The sequence below is a fragment of the Lissotriton helveticus genome, chromosome 2_1 (assembly GCF_964261635.1).
Source record: "Lissotriton helveticus chromosome 2_1, aLisHel1.1, whole genome shotgun sequence".
NCBI classification, from domain to species: domain Eukaryota; kingdom Metazoa; phylum Chordata; class Amphibia; order Caudata; family Salamandridae; genus Lissotriton; species Lissotriton helveticus.
This window is the reverse complement of record NC_136059.1, coordinates 985,551,168-985,568,458: the sequence shown is the minus strand read 5'-3', so window position 1 is coordinate 985,568,458 and position 17,291 is coordinate 985,551,168. Positions and strand designations below refer to the sequence as shown.

At 43.1% G+C, this 17,291-nt stretch overlaps 1 protein-coding gene across 1 annotated transcript in view; it reads right to left on the bottom strand.

Moving 5' to 3' along the window:
* PIP5K1B (phosphatidylinositol-4-phosphate 5-kinase type 1 beta) overlaps window positions 1-17,291 on the bottom strand; it is a 375,649-nt gene that overhangs the window by 146,032 nt on the left and 212,326 nt on the right. The gene's annotated exons all lie outside the window — the stretch shown is intronic.

Genomic DNA, 17,291 nt, shown 5'->3' with positions numbered 1-17,291 from the left:
TTGTCTATGAAGCTCATTCATACATTTTTCCAGAGTACAACATAACCAGATGCACCAAAGTCACGAAAAGACCAGCATTGCTAAAAAAAAGCACAACCATCTGTATACATCCGTACATTTTCATACACTGGGACTGACGCTGCTGCTAAATGTTTAAGATGAGTAGGCATGGCTTACAGACTGTGAGTTGTTATGAGTTACACTTGAATTATTCCAGAGTTTCCAGTCCTACTTTACATCTACTTATGCAACACAGCATGCGAACCAGGCCTCAAATGATTGAAAAGTCTGCAACTAACCTTGACATGTCTTTGAACCCCACCTGGTAGACTATCACTTTCAGTCAGTTCTGCAAACAATAGCTCTAAACAATTGGTTTCAAGGGACAACCAGTTTAAAAAATCTATACTATTGTCTTCTGTAGTGTCCTGTCAGCCTGAGCTGACAAATGTCTTCTCCTATCTCTGAGTACATGCATTTCAGTCCAAGGGTCTGTGGGGCCATTATGATGGGCACGTTATTGTACTAATGGAGAACTTTTAGTGGTCCAGGTGTTAGTAAGTGATTAGAAAAAATGTTGAGCAGATAGTCATCTTTGCTAGTCGAGTCATGCAATTGGCCACTTTCCCCTTATCTGCAAGACCCTCAGGAATCCTCACAGTGCAAACAACTGTTAAGTCGTATCATTACCTGGAGCGCCTCGGAGGCAGACATTTTCTGGCTCATGGATAGAGCCCTTTTTATACAAACATTTGCGATCCCTCCCTCTTGCCCCCCTTTGATCTCTCAGGTGTCTACAACACCACGGACAACATATCTGGGATTTCAAAACACCACACTGCACTGGTTATCATCCTAACTCTGCAGCCCACGTCAGCTCATCCAAATGACTCAACCAGCGGCATGTTGACATGCAGGGTTCCCTCAGGGTCAATTCTCTAATTTGCTGTCTTGAACCTAACCGTGGATCATTCCAAAGGTTTCCAGTCAAACCTCAAAATCAAGATTTACCAGTACGGTGATGACGCACTGCTTTTAGCTGAAAGCCTCAACAATTAAGTCCAGCCACTAGCTCAAAGACTAAACCTGCACACCTCCCCTGGCCAAAATAAATACAGTAAAGGTCAAGTGCGCACCTCAAAGTGACCCAAATAGAGATTGAATGTCATCTCTTGAGTATAAGCACCCAAGATGTTCAGATTCAGAACTGGTTATTTTATAAAGGTGGACTGATCCAATGCGCCCAAATGACAGAATCCCTTGCATTAACAATCAGCCGTAACCTCTCCTTTAGCTCCCACACCTCAACAAAGCTGCCTGACTGCCTGATACAAGCGCTCCCTGGAGCACATAACAATACTTTGCTGAGACAATATTAGAAACACAGTCCAAGCCATGGACACAGTTCCACCTGGACACTGACAACACGCCAACCGCTATGGTGACATGCAATAAGGTAGTATAAAAAGGTTTTAGGCTACTTAGAAAATAAATCACAATACAATATGATTTTAAATCATTTTTTGGGATCTTTTGCATGCAGGTAGACTTGAAATATTCAAGAGGCAGAGCTGAAATGAAGGATGTTTGTGGTTGCTTTTACAGATTTTTCACAATTTTACTAGTTGCTTTCCTCAAACAGAAGATTGGATATTCTATTCTACCTATTGATATATTCGAAATTGGCTTCATTTTTCAGCTTGGTGGTTTCCTATATGGTGAGCTATAAGCATATTCTGTGTTTAAAATTTGTTTCAGTGGCTTAAACGCAAGACTTTGGTGGCGTCCTCCTAAGTAATGGCATTTGGAGGGAACAAAAAGTAATGGCATTTGGTATTTTTCTTTTTTTGGCTGGAGACATGTTAAGACTATCACCAGGCCATATGGCTTTCTACTAAATGAAGTAGCTCCTTAAAGTAAGACAATTTTAGTGTTCATTATCTGAATTGTAATACGGTAAGTAGCAAGTAATTCAAAGCAGACCTAGCATTGTCCCACAGGGTTCCACTGTAATTTGTATTGCCAAGCTCTTTTTTGAAAAGCAGTTAATATTTAATTAATGTTACTGTGTTGGTGCATTTGGTTTGAGTCTCAGGTCTCTATCTATTTTTAAAAAGTGTGTGTTCATAAGGTTTAATAAAGCTGATATTTTTGTTTACCATATTCTAATTTCCTACCACGTGTTCAATAAAGGATTTAGTATCTGGGTCTTTTTACCATGAGAATATTGTCAGCATTGTTTTCTTGCAGTCTTAATACAAGGAACCTGCACCTGTATCTTGACCCTCAGCTGTCTCCCTTAAAGAGTATTGTAAATACTGCTGCTCATCTAATCAAAGGACTAAAAATTAGACATTACCACAACACTTCACTGCGATCCATACAGAGCTGAAGTGGCTGCTGTAGACTCTGCTGTGTCATATAAAAGACAGTGAAAACCGAAACACCACCCTACTTGGCAGAAAAGAAATCGCCTTCTCAAGCTACACACCAAGAGATGCTACTTCTTGTCATGGTAATCAGGGGCTGGTGCACATGATGACATTTTCAGTGATCCCTCCCTCTGTTTTGTCAGAGAATATTGACCTATCTGCCTTTTATTTTGTTCTATCTTATTTTCGTCAAAAAAATATTTGCAGATAAGTCTAATGTAGTGAAGTTTTGATAAAGGTTCTTCTAATAATGCAATAATTCGGACACTGAATATAAACCAATAGAAAGTTCCTTTCTTGACCTGCAGCAGGGTTGTTAGGTCCAACAGACATGAGCAGACATAGCTGCTGAATCAGTGGTGTGTATTGTTTAGAAGTGAATTGGGAACTACATGGCTCAGGCTGGAATTACTGCTCTTGTCACGAGGTTTATCCAGCAGTGCCTGAGGATTTAAGACATTGTAGCAATGACCTAATGTGCCTTAATGCTCACCCTGGTTTAAAATTCTGTCACAAGCCTACTTTGTCTTCCTAGCTATCTCAGATTTAGGAAGTGGTTGTGCAGGACTTTCTTGTGTGCAAGGCAATACAATATTTTGGTGTCCCCTCACCATCAATGGGACCATATTCGACAACACATGTTTCATTAATACCAATATGTTATGCCCTGATGAAGATCTGGTGATTGCAGGTCTCAAATGCCACAGCAGATTTTGTAAGATCAGGGCATTAACAGCTCCTGCGTCATTTACCATGTACAAGTATTCCAGGACCGTTGAAATGATTCGCTATATGCTATGCCCAGAGTGGAAGCAAGCGTAGGGGTCGAACCATCAGTTCCAGAGTTTGAGGAATAGAAATAATTGAGCTACCACACGATTCCCAAGATTTTGGCTACAGCAGGAAGTAGAGCGAAAATATGATAGTTCAATGAGATGAGTAACCCTTTTTTATGATGGATGACTCTGGGTATTATTATGGTTTGTGTAAATTGAAATTGTTCCTGACGTGAGGCTCTGGCACAATAGGACGGATTTGTTTGAAAATATGTGGAGTAAAAATAATAATAAAAAAAAGTCCACATTTGTAAAGCGCACAATCACCCGTAAGGGTCTCTAGGCGCTGGGGGGCCGTCGGGAAGATTAAGCGAGCTATTGCCCAGAGTCACATGGTGCTGGGCTGACCTGCCGCCGTAGCCGGGGATCGAACCGTGGTCCCCAGATTCCAGCGTCAGTCGCCCTGGCCGCGGCGCCACACCTCTTCCACTCGGAGTGCACTCAAATCCGCCTGTCCTGCTGGTCGGCCGTCTTGTGACGCCAGCCAGACATGCACATTTTAAACTTCTCTAACCAAGCTGTCTAACTGTCTAAGACAACTGGGTTAGAGAAAGCGCAGACCTCCAGTGCTCTTGTGAGCACTGATTGAGGCCGCTCCCACCAATCCCGACGCTTGTCTCACGCTGTGAGCAGCGCTAGGATTGGGTAGTACAGCTTCCTGAGTCCCGCGTTGGCGGTTCGAGGAGAGGAGGACATTGTGCAGCAGTTCTAGAAGCTAAGTGTAATTTTTTGTATTTTTTATTTTCTTACCACTCGGCTCACCACTCTAAATGCATGCCAGCCACTACTGTCAACAAGTTTGCCTTGGAAAAAAAAAGAAACCGGCGCACAATTTTTTTGGGGGGGGGCAAGGGGTTCTCGCATAGTTTTGAAAACATTATAAGTAACAGGCGAGCAGCATGCTGCTGCTAAGTACACAGTGATGGCTGCCACTGTCATCATCGGTGATCACAAGACATGAACATGTGCCTTCAGTGTCAACGGAATCGAAACCTCGTGACGCAGCAAGCTGCCTGGCAGCATACACCAGAAAATGCAAACTGTGTATCGCCTACCTATTTGTATGTGTGTTTTGTGAAATGTGTGTGGGGGAACGTGAATGAATATAAAACAGATGTACGGAATAATAAAACAAATCAAGTGTTCTTTTAAAAGCTCTGTGACTCACATGATAGAAATACAAATCACCATAGGCTAATTGATAAAGCCTTCAGGCATATATTAGTCCCTGGGAAAGTGTCCCTGACGATTTAATCTCGGGAGGTAACAAATCGTTAAATCAATTTATTTTCTCAAAGCAGGCGTAAAGCCAAGTTGGTGGACTTGGTGATTGATGCCACTGCAGTTCTGTTATTAAACTGTTTGAATGATTATTTACTAGGGAAAGGATCTTCCTTTAGTCATTGTTAGACCTGGTGTTTAGCGCTGTTTTTCACATATTAGCACCTACTTGTAAATTGCTGTACATAGAATATGGTGTCAGGTTTGCAAACTAGCTCAGCACCTTATAATACTCTAAGGTCCCCACATGAATACTCTATGCCCAAGAGTTTCCAGGAGTTGGTGCTGTGCGGGTGCAGTTGTCATTTACTCCGCATGGGACACTGCACTTAGCCACACACTACTGAGATGGAGTTCTTGTTAGCCCACCAGACTCGTCCTTCTGACGTAGTCATGGCATGCTAGTGTGTGTTGTGTTTCAATGATTGCAGACTGGTAGTACTGATTTATTTTCTAAGCTTTTAGCAATTTGGTATAAGAATATGAAATCTTTTTCCAGAGTCACAATTGCCTATTTTCTCTAGTCAGGTTGTGGCTGCCGCCCCCTAGCTCTGGTTCAGTGGCAGAGATGCTTGGGTTTATAAGGGAAGCAATATGAGGAAATACATTCAGTTTTGGGGTTGGATGAGACATCCTGGAGCAGTGTGTTGAGTAAACCTGTGGCTCAAGAATAAGCATGTGCGTAAAGATTATAAGATTATAGGGTTTCCTGAGGTCAAAGTGACGGGTGATCATAGTAGCGTGAATCTTAATTTATTTGTTTTTTTGAGCAGGCGGCAAGGCTCCAAAGAAGGCTTCATGAATAATTGTTGACATTGCTGCAGGGACCAGGATAATAAACAATCAGACATTGCAGAGACACCAGCGGCGGCTACTCCGTTAAGGAAGAGGAGCAGCGTCGCCCCACAGGAAAAATAAATTATAATAACAATGGCATCATTATTTTATTTTTCACCATTGCCTCTGTAAAGGTGCGGACGGGCTGTGGGCCCACAGTACAGGGGCAGGAGGGGTGGGCACTCTCTTAAGTGTACATGACGGTTTGGCCGGCCATCTTGGGCTGGCCAAACCGCCATGCGCACTTTGCATATTCTCCACCGGCTGTATTGCACTGTTTGGGTGGAAAAGATGCACAGCCTCCCAGTCCCTCTCTCAGCGCCGAACCACGGCACTCTGACCACTCATAACGCTACTGTAACAGACCGTTGTGATTGGCTAGTGGAGCCTGGGGGCTTCCCGCCTCGTCAACCGAAGAGGGCGGAGGAGAGGCGGCCGCCGAAAAGGTAAGTGAAATTTTGCTGTCCTTTTTTTAACCTCCATCCCCACCCCATCACTACTGCCCGGTAGCACCTGCTACTGAGAGATTACCAAAGCATGGTAGCACTGTGACCACAGAGATAACACTGAGCATGTTGTTGAAAAAGGGATTGCTTTGATCAAGAATCTGGGACATCCAAAGCACCCTGGTTGTACATACAGGGGCTGACTCACAAAGGTAAACTTTGGAACTGTCCTATCTGTTTATGTGCAGAGACTCAGCTGTTGTAAAGATATTACAAGCAAAATATATTTGTGAGCAGCAAACAATTGTGCACTTGCACAAAAGTGTAAGTTTACCTTTGTGAAGCAGGCCCTGAATGCTTTGCTAGAAACCACATGAAAGATGCACACGTTGGAGATCTGCTTGCACAGACATCCAACCACAGCCCCACGACTTCCTTCTGCTCTTCTATAATCTCACAAGCTTATTTCTTTCGCCTTTTTGTTATCTCCTTTTTAGGTCGAGCCTAAGGGCAGCGCACATGCGCTGCTCACTCTGTGAGGCATGTTGTATTGGAGTATGCTCTTGAAGCCCCACCCACTCTCTGCTCTTCTTTGTCATTGGCTTCTGATTCCTACATAGGCTTGTTAGTCCCTCCTTAGTACCACCTTGTCTTCACTTGTAACCTCCCACGAGGACTGGACCCTGTACTTCGGTTGTTACACGGTCTGCTTTATAAGTTGGTGAGCACTATTTTCTTTAATGCTCTTCCATTATTCCACCAACAGCATCGGAGCATACGCCTGCTTTGTTTTAAATAGTAATATAATTTTATTCAAATTACAGCGTGGTCCGCTTTATAGTGGCCTCGCTTCTTTAATGATTTAATATAAGGCGCAGTAAGCATTCACTTTTGCGGCCATGTCTATCTAATTATCAGCGCGGGCCGCTTTCACTTTGCGGCCACGCTACATAGTTTTTGGAATTACATTTTTTGTAAACTGTGGGTGAAAGCACCATACGCGCTTTCCCTATAATGGTGGCCAGTCCCCTTGGGTTAGGTGCTGCTCACGGTAACCTGAATATGCGAACAGCGTCTAAAAAAAGAGGCGTGGCCACCATTATAGTGGTCTTGCACTTGCGAGAGTTTGACCTCTTGGCATTAAAAACAACAATGCCTTTTATATATGTGTTCCTTTTAAAAACATATGAATAAAAGGCATTGTCATTTTCAATGCCAATAGCTGAAACGCTCACAAATGCGACACCGATTGCATTGAAAATGCTTGTTTTCTGAAGTCTTTGCACCAAGATCCCAGTCTTGGCACACTGGCTCCGAGCATGTCTTTGAGAGCCAAACAAGAGTGGCATTTCCATTGCCACCATGTCATCAGTTTTTTCTTTTATTGGGTTTTTAAGACAGTTATTACACTCTTGCCTAGACATCTTTATTTGTAAGATAACACTTCGAAGAACTTGTTTTATAAGCAGTCCTTCAAGTATACATTTAGAGGATATAAACGCAAATATCTTACATTTTTGGGTGGCAGAGATGTAATACAGTACAAAGGCTCAGTGTATAAATCAACACCGTGAGATGACGTCCACCTCGTTCCCCCTGTCTTTTCTCATCACATGTGCGGCTTAAAACCCAAACTATACAACGTGTTGAGAGTTATTGCCCAGTCCTTCCAAGTCTCATATGCGGGAAGACGGAGTCCCAGTAGTGGGGAAAAAGGGGAATCACAGATGCCGACATATGAAAAACTAATAACAAAAACAAGAAAAATCTGGCTGTCGCGGGTGTCACCTACGTCGTTTCAGAAGCAGGAGAGCGACAGAACAGTTAAAGGGATGGAGGGTAATTGCATAGAGACCAATGGAGGACTCTGTTGTAGAAGCATGGGATAGGAGTCTCAGTGGTGTGGGTGGGGGGTTTGGATAGCATGTTTTCACCTTTAAGGCAGCTTACACTGCAAAAGTGGTTGGGGGGAGGGCAGTGGCGTAACACAGGTCCCCGCAGCCCCAGCGGTGCGCGGGGCCCCCAGGTTGCAGGGGCCGCCTTCAGTACAGTACTCTGGCCTGAGAGCTCTGTATTAAATCCGGAGCGGGGGCCCCTCCGTGTACCTTGCAGGGGAGTCCCCTCAAGTTTTGTTACGCACGTTGGGGAGAACAGAAAGAATACATGCGAGCGCCCGAGATTCCACCTGCACATCAGCACACTGCCATAAATTCAATTTAAAATGGCCTGCGCCTGCCACCAGCCATCTTTTATAGTGTTTTCAATGCAGCTTGGCAGTTACATTGTTATTAGTGGTCTCTGTTCTGGCACAGAGCAATAAACTTCATGAGCAGGGAATAAAACCAAGAAGTAAACTATGTTACTGGCTGCCTGCTGCTTCATCAGCCTGCAAAAATATTTACTCTTCGCTCGTTTAGAGAGACTGCGGCTCGACAGGTGGTCCTACTGCAGCACCAATCGAGTAGGATCCTAAGCAAATACAAGCATTGGCAAAGTCAACATTCCTGGCTCATATTTTGCATCCTAAATAAAATATCAAAAGTCTAATGAAGTGAGAAAAAAACCAAAAGGTTTGCAATAACAATCCAGTAGTGCATTAACAATCCAATAACCAGCTACCTCCCCTATCACCTGTTGACTGTATGCAGTGCTTAATTTGTAAAAGAATAACTGCCTCTGTATGACATTTTGCTAAGAGGCCTGCAGCTGGCGCTGCTGAATATCCGCGTGCAGAATACCAAGCCTGCGCAGTCTTAATTCCACCTCATGCCTCTTTAATCCGCCACCAGACACTCCCTGAATCTTTATGTCACTCTTGCAGGTACCTTCTTTCTTTGTCACTGTTTTTCCAGCTTTCTCTTCTTCCTCCTTTTCTATCTCTTGCTCTAGGTCAAATGCTGACAAATCAAAACAAGCATTGGCATAGCCAATAGGTCTAGCCGTTGGGACCTTATACCATGCAACGGTAGGTGTTGTTGTACCAAGGATATTGTGCTGCATAACTAAATACTTATATGGTCCCAAAAGCGAGACCTATTGGCGATGGGCAATTCATGGATGATACACAGTAAGCAGGGTCCTACTATACATTGTTGTTTTGAATAGTTTCAACATAGTTGGTAAAGAGAAGCCTTTAAGTGCATAGCTGCCAAGGTTTCATATTGCTATGTGTGATATTTTCATAATTTTGTTGCAATTATGAGTCCGCTGCCACAGGCGTTTGCCCCTGTTTTAAAGTTTTCTTAGAGTTTCTCATTGCTCAAATTGGTGTAATCACCAATATGTATATGTTTCCCTCATCTTCATTGCTTGAGTTTTGCTTGAGTTATGAGTGACAGGGACAGTGACAAGAGTGGGATAAAGAGAATTGTTATCTTATGTCATCTTCTGTTTTATTTTTAGTCATTTCAGTCACAGTTACCTGACCTTATGATGCCATTGTTTACTGTGCTGGGATATTTCACATCGGTTTGTTATTTAAGGAGGGAGGCGTGTGTTGTTTTGTGGTCTCTGCACATCTGAGTATGTGGTCTGCCTCTGTGCGTCTCAGATTTCTCGGCTGGGGTATGTTGTGCTGCTGACAGGTGGGTCGTATTGGTCTTGGGGGGATGTTCATTGAACCCATCACTGGTTATGGTAAGAGGTGACCTGCAAGTACTAAACTGGAACCGAAGTAAATGCGTATTTCAAGATGTGCGGTGTGTTGGCTGCCGTCTATGGCCCATATCCTTCTATATAGCAGATAACAAAGGACCTGATGGCATCATTGGATTGTCCTATTCTGTTCAACAGGGAGTACGAGTGAGTTCAGGAGTTACCTCCACCCCACGGGAAGGCTCTGGGCACCCGGGTTCCCACTTAATTAGGAGTTCGGCCCACGGGATGCTGCGGTGTCAGCAAGACTCGTATTGAGTGACACCTCCTGCTGGCCTCGAATGATCTGCTTGTGTTAGTGACTGTTTACTGTAATGGGATGTGATAGCCGTCGCTCACACCTCAAACACACTGCGAAGCATTGCCCCTAATGTGCCACGGTCAGGGCCACTCTCTGGTGTAAGGGGCGGGCAAGGGGGCTCTGTCCGGTGGAACGAAAGGGGGGCTAGGTAATGGTCTTGGTTATAGCTCATAGAGGCGTCAGATGTGGGGTATGAAGCGCTATGTGAAAACAAATAAATATAATTAAGTGCAAGGCCAGAGAAAAGTGGCCCGCTGAAGTATTGGACAGGGGTGAAGGCTGCAGGGGCTCAAAGAAAAAACAGAAAGGGCAGCAGTGCTTCCGAGGATGAGGGGAAACCCGCAGGAATGTGTGAGAAAGGGACTGCATCACAGTGTGCGGGGGAGGAGGCCACAGTGATGCAGTGGTGCACAGCCCAAGGAGTGTGGTCATAGCTGTGCAGCCCGCGAAGGAAGAAGGCCACCGAAGTGCACATCACAGGACAGTGCCGGCAAGACAGGAACAGGTGGCCGTGTCAGGAGTGGGCGGGAGTCCCAGTGGTGGAATGCCCAAGAAAAATGGGCTGCTCTGGTGCAAATAAACACAGAAAAGGTCAACAAAGAAAGTATACGGGTGGCGAACAACGCAAAGGACGCAGGGAAATGGCCAAAGTGGCGCAGAGCGCATCTTCAGCATTTCTACAATCTAGAAGTGCATTGTTATTATAATAAGCAAGCCATGTATACAAATTGAGCCCTTAACTATACATTAATGACCACAGTTACAGACGCATTGCATTGCCTTGGAAGCTAACATATCCCTCAGGAAGGGCCATGTGTACTCGCTCCTGTGTACTATGTGAGGCGTATATCACGAGGAAAGAAAAACAGACTGTTCCTGGGTCGGATATTGGGCCGAGGTTCCGCCCGACATTCTGTAATCACCGGATTCCAAACCTGCATGAGAGCTCTGGAAATATGTCTCCGTGCAGGGGCGGTGGCGAAGCCGGGGGTAAGGAAGTCACGGAGATATAAGTGTTGGGCAGTATAAGGGTTGCTCCAGCACTTAGAAGGGGGCTTGCGCTAGCGTGGGAGGCTAAACGGACACCAGGAGCAGCCAGCTAAACTGAGCAATGTCATCTTCAGCCTGCACCAATAGAATGGGAAGACCAGGTCAAGATCCTGTGCACTCAGCCTGGATGTCACATCACTCGCCCGCTTTTGGGAATATTTGCCCGCGCAGGAGCGTACCAAACCCCAGCGAGCGCGGGAACAGGCTTGCAGGCCACAGCGCTCCAGGAGCAGTGGAGCTCAGGTGCGGCCGCGTTCATTAGTAACACGATCCGGGAATGCAGCTGGCACCCTGCGTGCCGCTGCTCGCTCCCGAGACCCAAACGCCAGGAAGTGAATGTTTAGAGAGAAGGTGGGACATTCCCCGTCTTTGGCCAATTGCGTGCTTTCATTATTGAAAGCCACATGCAAAGGCAAATGGAATGTGTGGGAGTTGCCAGACCCATACGGAGAAGTCTCGAGAAAGTTTGGAGTGCTTACAAGAAGCCTCCCCCATAGAGCAGCGCTCGCATGCTCGCTGTGCTAGGCTCGACCTAATAAGTGCTGGTTCCCAAAAATGCTGCAGGTGGGACCCACCTCCAACCACAGGTTCAAACGAAACCCTGACTGTATGCTTGCCTTTGACCTTCCACAGAGCTCCTCTGCCGTTTTGGCTATGTCTGTGCCACATACTTATTTTGCTATGTATGTATACCACATATCTATTTACTTTCTATATATAGTGCATCTGTAGCATAGAGCTTTAGTGTGTGATGATTCAAAGGACGTTTTAGATGCAAAATATCGTTCCAGCATTACAATCTAAGTATTCCACAGAAGGTGGAAGGACACACTAAAAAGGTGAGAGAGTAATACTCCTCTGGGTGAAGACAAAGGCTATTCTTTATGCGTTTAAATTCACCAGTCTACACAATTGTAGAGTCTGTTTTTTGCCAGTGGAACACATTTAACAATCCACATTTAAATATTTCTCTCTCTCTCTCTCTGGCACCACCCTACTAGAGGGAGGGCCCCTGTGTACTTCCACTCACTTATTTACTCATTTTTCCGGTCCTGTAGAAGCCCCAAGGATCTTTGTCAGAGACCAACAGGGGCACGAAACAGGTTGACCCAATAAATATAAAACTGTCCTCACTCATATCTACACCTGCCCACCTAGGGCCATTACAACCCCCTAGTATCCACAATCTTTTGTTTTTTTACATTTGACAGAGGAATCCACTCATTGAATTGACATAGCATCAATATCCTCTAGTCAATTTTATACTCATTCACATTTTTGTGAACACTTCCTCACACGCATCAAACGGTGAGAATTCTCCAAAAGATCTCCACAAAAGTGGCTCTTAAGGGAACCCGCAGGGCATTGCAGCACAGGCCCGACGAGGAGAAGCCGCTGTATGATGAAGCATGACATCCCTTGGGAATTCAGGGCCGGCTTTAGGGCAGTGCGGCCGCACTGGGCGCTGACCTGTGGAGGGGGAGTTGACCTCAGGGTGGGCACTGTGTTTAGCAATAACTTATTATTGGAGAGATGAGGGGCACTTTTGCCCTGTGGTAGTGACAGAATCAGAGGAAGCAGTCTTGGGGTGTGGGGGCACCAAAAATGATTGCCGCACCGGGCGCCACCGGCGCTAAATCCGGCCCCGCTTGGGATGTGTGAGAGCAACAAGTCTCGCGGACTCTCCTATCTACACCCTAGACTGTTTCTCTCCTCCTCTTTTCATTTTTTAGGAACAGTGACCCCTCGTTTTGGAGAATATCAAAAAGGATATACAAAAAACCGAAAGGGTCCACACCATGCAAAGACCAAGTTTGGTGTAATAATTCTATGCCACACCAACCTTTCAATTAAAGAGTTCACTTGGACAGAATCTATTAAAAAAATACGAAACAAAGAGATTGTCTGTAGCAATGTTTGTGCCGGGCAGTGCTTTTCGTTTTGTCTTCTGTATGACCATTTAATCATTGATATTTTTCCAGACAGCACTTATTTTGGGAAGGTGGTGGGCACTGTCAATATTTTTGGATACCGGGACTTTTGTTCATACATTGACCCAAAGCAAGACAGAGAAAGGGAGAAAGAAAGAGAATGACAAGAAATCGGTGACAAAAGATAAAAAGTAGAGATTATATGAACCTATAAGAGTGAGATGATGGCACAGTAAGTGCAGGGTGGTGGAATAAATGTGAGGCAGGTTTGGTATTGGGCAACTCCACCATTTGACAGCACCAGCAGTAGGCTCAAAGTTACGTCATCTGCAGTTACATTCATTTATTATTATTGCATTTTTACACACTAAGCACAGCAAAACAGGATTGATCAGACATGTATATGATCACACTAAACTTATTTGTTTGCAATAGCAAGAGCATAGTTCACTATTTGCACTGTTGATAAGGAAACAACCTTTACAATGCAACTTTTACAACCCACTACCATTACAATGAAACTTTTACAACGCAACATCCATTACATCGCATGCCATTACAACGCAACCATTACAAGGCATGACACTACAACGCATACCACTACAAGGCATGTCATTACAACGCAGTCATTACAACGCATACCATTACCATGCATACCATCACAACGCATAGTACCCTTACACTATCCAACACTTACTCGACTGTTGCACCCCCTGGAGTTAGAATAGTAATTTTTACCCCTACACTATCCAACACTTACCCTACTGTTGCACTCTCTGGAGTGGGAATAGTAATTTTTCCCCTACACTATCCAATACTTACCATACATGCAATATAATGTTATGCATTGTAATGGTATGCGTTTTAAAGGTAGTATGCGTTGTAATGGAATGCGTTGTAAAGGTAGTTTTTAAAAATTTGTTGTAATGGCATGCGTTGTAATGGATGTTGCGTTGTAAAAAATGTGTTGTACAGGTATGCGTTGTAAAACTATGTGTTCTAATGTCATACATTCCTGTTATTAACACCCCCACCCTTCATAGTTAATGCATGAAAACCGTGAGAAAAAACAGATGTTTGACTATTGGGACAAACGTTTGAAAAAGTATGGATGTTGCAAATCCGTCAGTAAGAACATGAAGAACATGGACAAGGGCCATGAACAATACATGTGCTCATTTTATACTAATTATGTTTATTGGTTTATGAAGTCTTTTCCCATCGCTCAGCGTGAGCAAATTAGGCAATGCCTTTTAATAAAGCTATTTAATCAGGCTTTTTTTTGCCAGATCCGTACTCTCAGGAGAGAGTGTGAAACACACATTTATATCACCAGCAGAGGCTGAGGGGTTGTATTATTGGACTTGCTAGGATTAGCAGACAAATGATAACATCAGAACATTAAGTAAGCTCTCAAAGACCCCCATGGCTGCTTTTACTATTCTGTAAGTGTTATTGATGTGCCACGTGCCATGTGCATCTTACTTGTGGGCAATCTCGAGACATAAAAGCATGTTGAAATAAAAATAAAAATGCAAGACAAGAAGACACACAAATCCGTATAAACCATTATATCCATTCTCCTACAAACTAAAATAACAAAGGTTTACTAATGCTTAAGAGGTCAGAGAAGAGAGCTTCATGCATCCTGCAAGTTCCAGGGCTAACTCAGCCTGTCATTCTTTTTCTTGGAGATCGAAAAATTAAGTACTGTTGAGATGGGAAAGATTAAAATATGTTATTTACAATATGCACTGGCTAGCTGCTTTCTTAGATTACTTATAAACTTTATATTTGATCCCGAAGGATATCAGAGCGCTTTACACTTTGAGGCAAAGGTAACAAATCAAAACATTAGTCTAACATGCTGAATCTAATGGTCACACCTACGACTTCTAGGCACACGGAACTTGACTCAGAGGGCAGTATGGAATAAAACCCTCAGAATATCTCTACAACCCACACCATTTATTTATTTATTTATTTATATTGTTTTATATAAGGTGGGAGTGCTAATAGTAGTTCAGTAATGTTTCTTCATGACCAGAGGCGAGGCTGACTTTTCAAAATGGCTACGCAATCAGTGTAACTATATTAATTTCATTCTTTCACAAGAAAAATTTGCTTCTGCTCTTATTATAAAGGTGGGAAGGGAAATATATGGGCTACTTGCAATGTAGCTCCTACATGTGTGGAATCCTGCGGCCCCACTCCAGAATCCCGATCCACGGTGCCTATGTCCTTTCTCTGTTTTTACATACCCTCTCAAGTAGCTGCTCAGAGCTGGGAAATCTTGGTCGATATATTTATCCAGAATTTATTTCGAATGGGTTTCCCTCAAATGAAGGGTTGTGGCCTGTAGATCAGTATTCAGCCTAGATTTCAGAGCAACGATTGCCACCAAGACAATCTTCCCTGCAACTGCGCTATACATTTGCTACGAGAGAGTACAAAATGCAGATTTCCTATGGCCCACTCTCTTCTCTAACATTGACCAGTGGACAAATGGAGTTGCAAGAAACATGGACTGAAATCGAGATATTTTGGTGACAGAAGCTACCCAAGTGCAGCTAGCAACTAGTGTAGCTTCCCACAAATCCAATGTGGCTAGGCCATGTCTTGAACGAAGGAATGAGTGTTTGAATTATCTCTTTTGCACCTAGTGATGAATTGAAACCAATAATCAGACTACCTACCTGGAATGTACAGTTTTTGCCTAGTTATCTTTAAATTCTGAATGAGGTTCAATAGTCACTTTTAAATGTTTCAGTGCTACAAAGTAACTTCTTGTCACCAACCAGTGCATTACAAATTAATAAAATTAAATCATTAAAGTAAATGTGACAAAAGAAACCCTAAGACTATTGACAATCTGTTGTGGGGGTTATGAATAAGCTGCAGTATGTGTGGGTTTCTAGGGAGCCACGGGCAGCTCCTTATTGCAGTTTCGGTTAGGGTATTAGGAGGCATTTGCAGAAAGAAAGTAGGAGTGCAGTAACTACCAGCCCCTTGTACTTTTTTTTTTCAACATTGTGCTGTTCTTGGCCAGGTGGATAGACTTCCACCCTCACTAATATTGTTGATCAATTTTACTTTTAAACACGATTTGTTTCCCTGATCCACAAACAGTTTTATTCACTACTTATGAGCAAATTTCTGCCATAGGTCTCAAAACGTGACATGTTCTGCACCTATGATTATTACTTTCGGAACTTATCCATTATCTAATCGACTTGTCCTGGTGATATTCCCCGTTTGTGAATTTACGATTATGTTGATGCTTGCTTTCTTATTTATTCACTTTTCCTTTGCCCCAATCTTCTGTAAAGCGCTCGGATACCCTCACTGGTCATGCTTGCGCTGTATAAAACTTTATAAATAAATAAATATCAATAAATCTCTTTAGCTGTTTATGTCTTTTCGCTGCTGGTGGGACAGTTTTGTAGTACTTTTTTCTATGCTGGGTATGGAGTTCTACTCGTACAGCTACAATAGCCAGGAAAAAAGGCCAGTATAAACTGAATTTTGAACAGTCTACCCTCAGTGCCAACCAATTAGTGAATTAGTGGAGGAATGACTGACCAGTTGCAATCACACTCTTAGGTCTGTTATTGATATTACCTTGCCTCGAGGTTATGGCTGGTACACACCTAGCAGTCTATCCTACGTTAATTGTAAACTTAAATCACCCTGGTGAAAGCACCATCTGTTTGAATATTAAACCATTCACCAAATGGAATTGACAAACAATGGTTAAGCATTTACGAGGCTGAAAAAGGAAAATAGGCTGTTTACTCGTCTTCATGAATTCTGTATCGTTTAGGAACGTAAGTCAGTCCTAGTTGTGAACTCTCAAATTGCTTTGTAAGGAGGGGTATTGCCTACGTTACAAATAGTTTGAATTATAAATGTTTGCGACCATGCTTGATTCTACAATTGACAACAGGTTTGTGCTGAATGCCTTCTTTTGTTAGTTGTTTTTTTAGCTATCATAAATTGAATGCGAAAATTGCATGCAGTGCAGAATGATCATTTCTCGACATTACATAGGCAATGGTCAAAGGTCACTGACCTAAAAGTGAGTATTGAGAAGACTAACAAACATTAGATAAAAATGGTTCAAAAGAACAAATGAGGACACATTTTGTATACAGTGGTGGAAATGTCCCTTTATTTTAAGGGCCTGTTGACAGTTATTTTGTAAAATTATAGAAAAAACGTAAAGCAAGATCTCACTTGTGAAGTGACTACCATAACCTCATTTCCATAATTTATTTACTAAAAGTAATAATTTTGCTGACATATGTTTGAATTTCAGGCTTTGTCTTTGAAACTCAACACTAATTTATTGTGACTGAACCCTTTTCTGGCATCATTGTGTGTCTTCATAAATAAAACATGATGCTGAGCTTCACTATTAAACTCTTTTTGGGTCTACAATATTACAGCGGTTAAGTGTATTTACACTAAAAACTAAAGGCCTGATTTGAGTTTGGCAGATGGTTTACTTCATCCCAAACGTG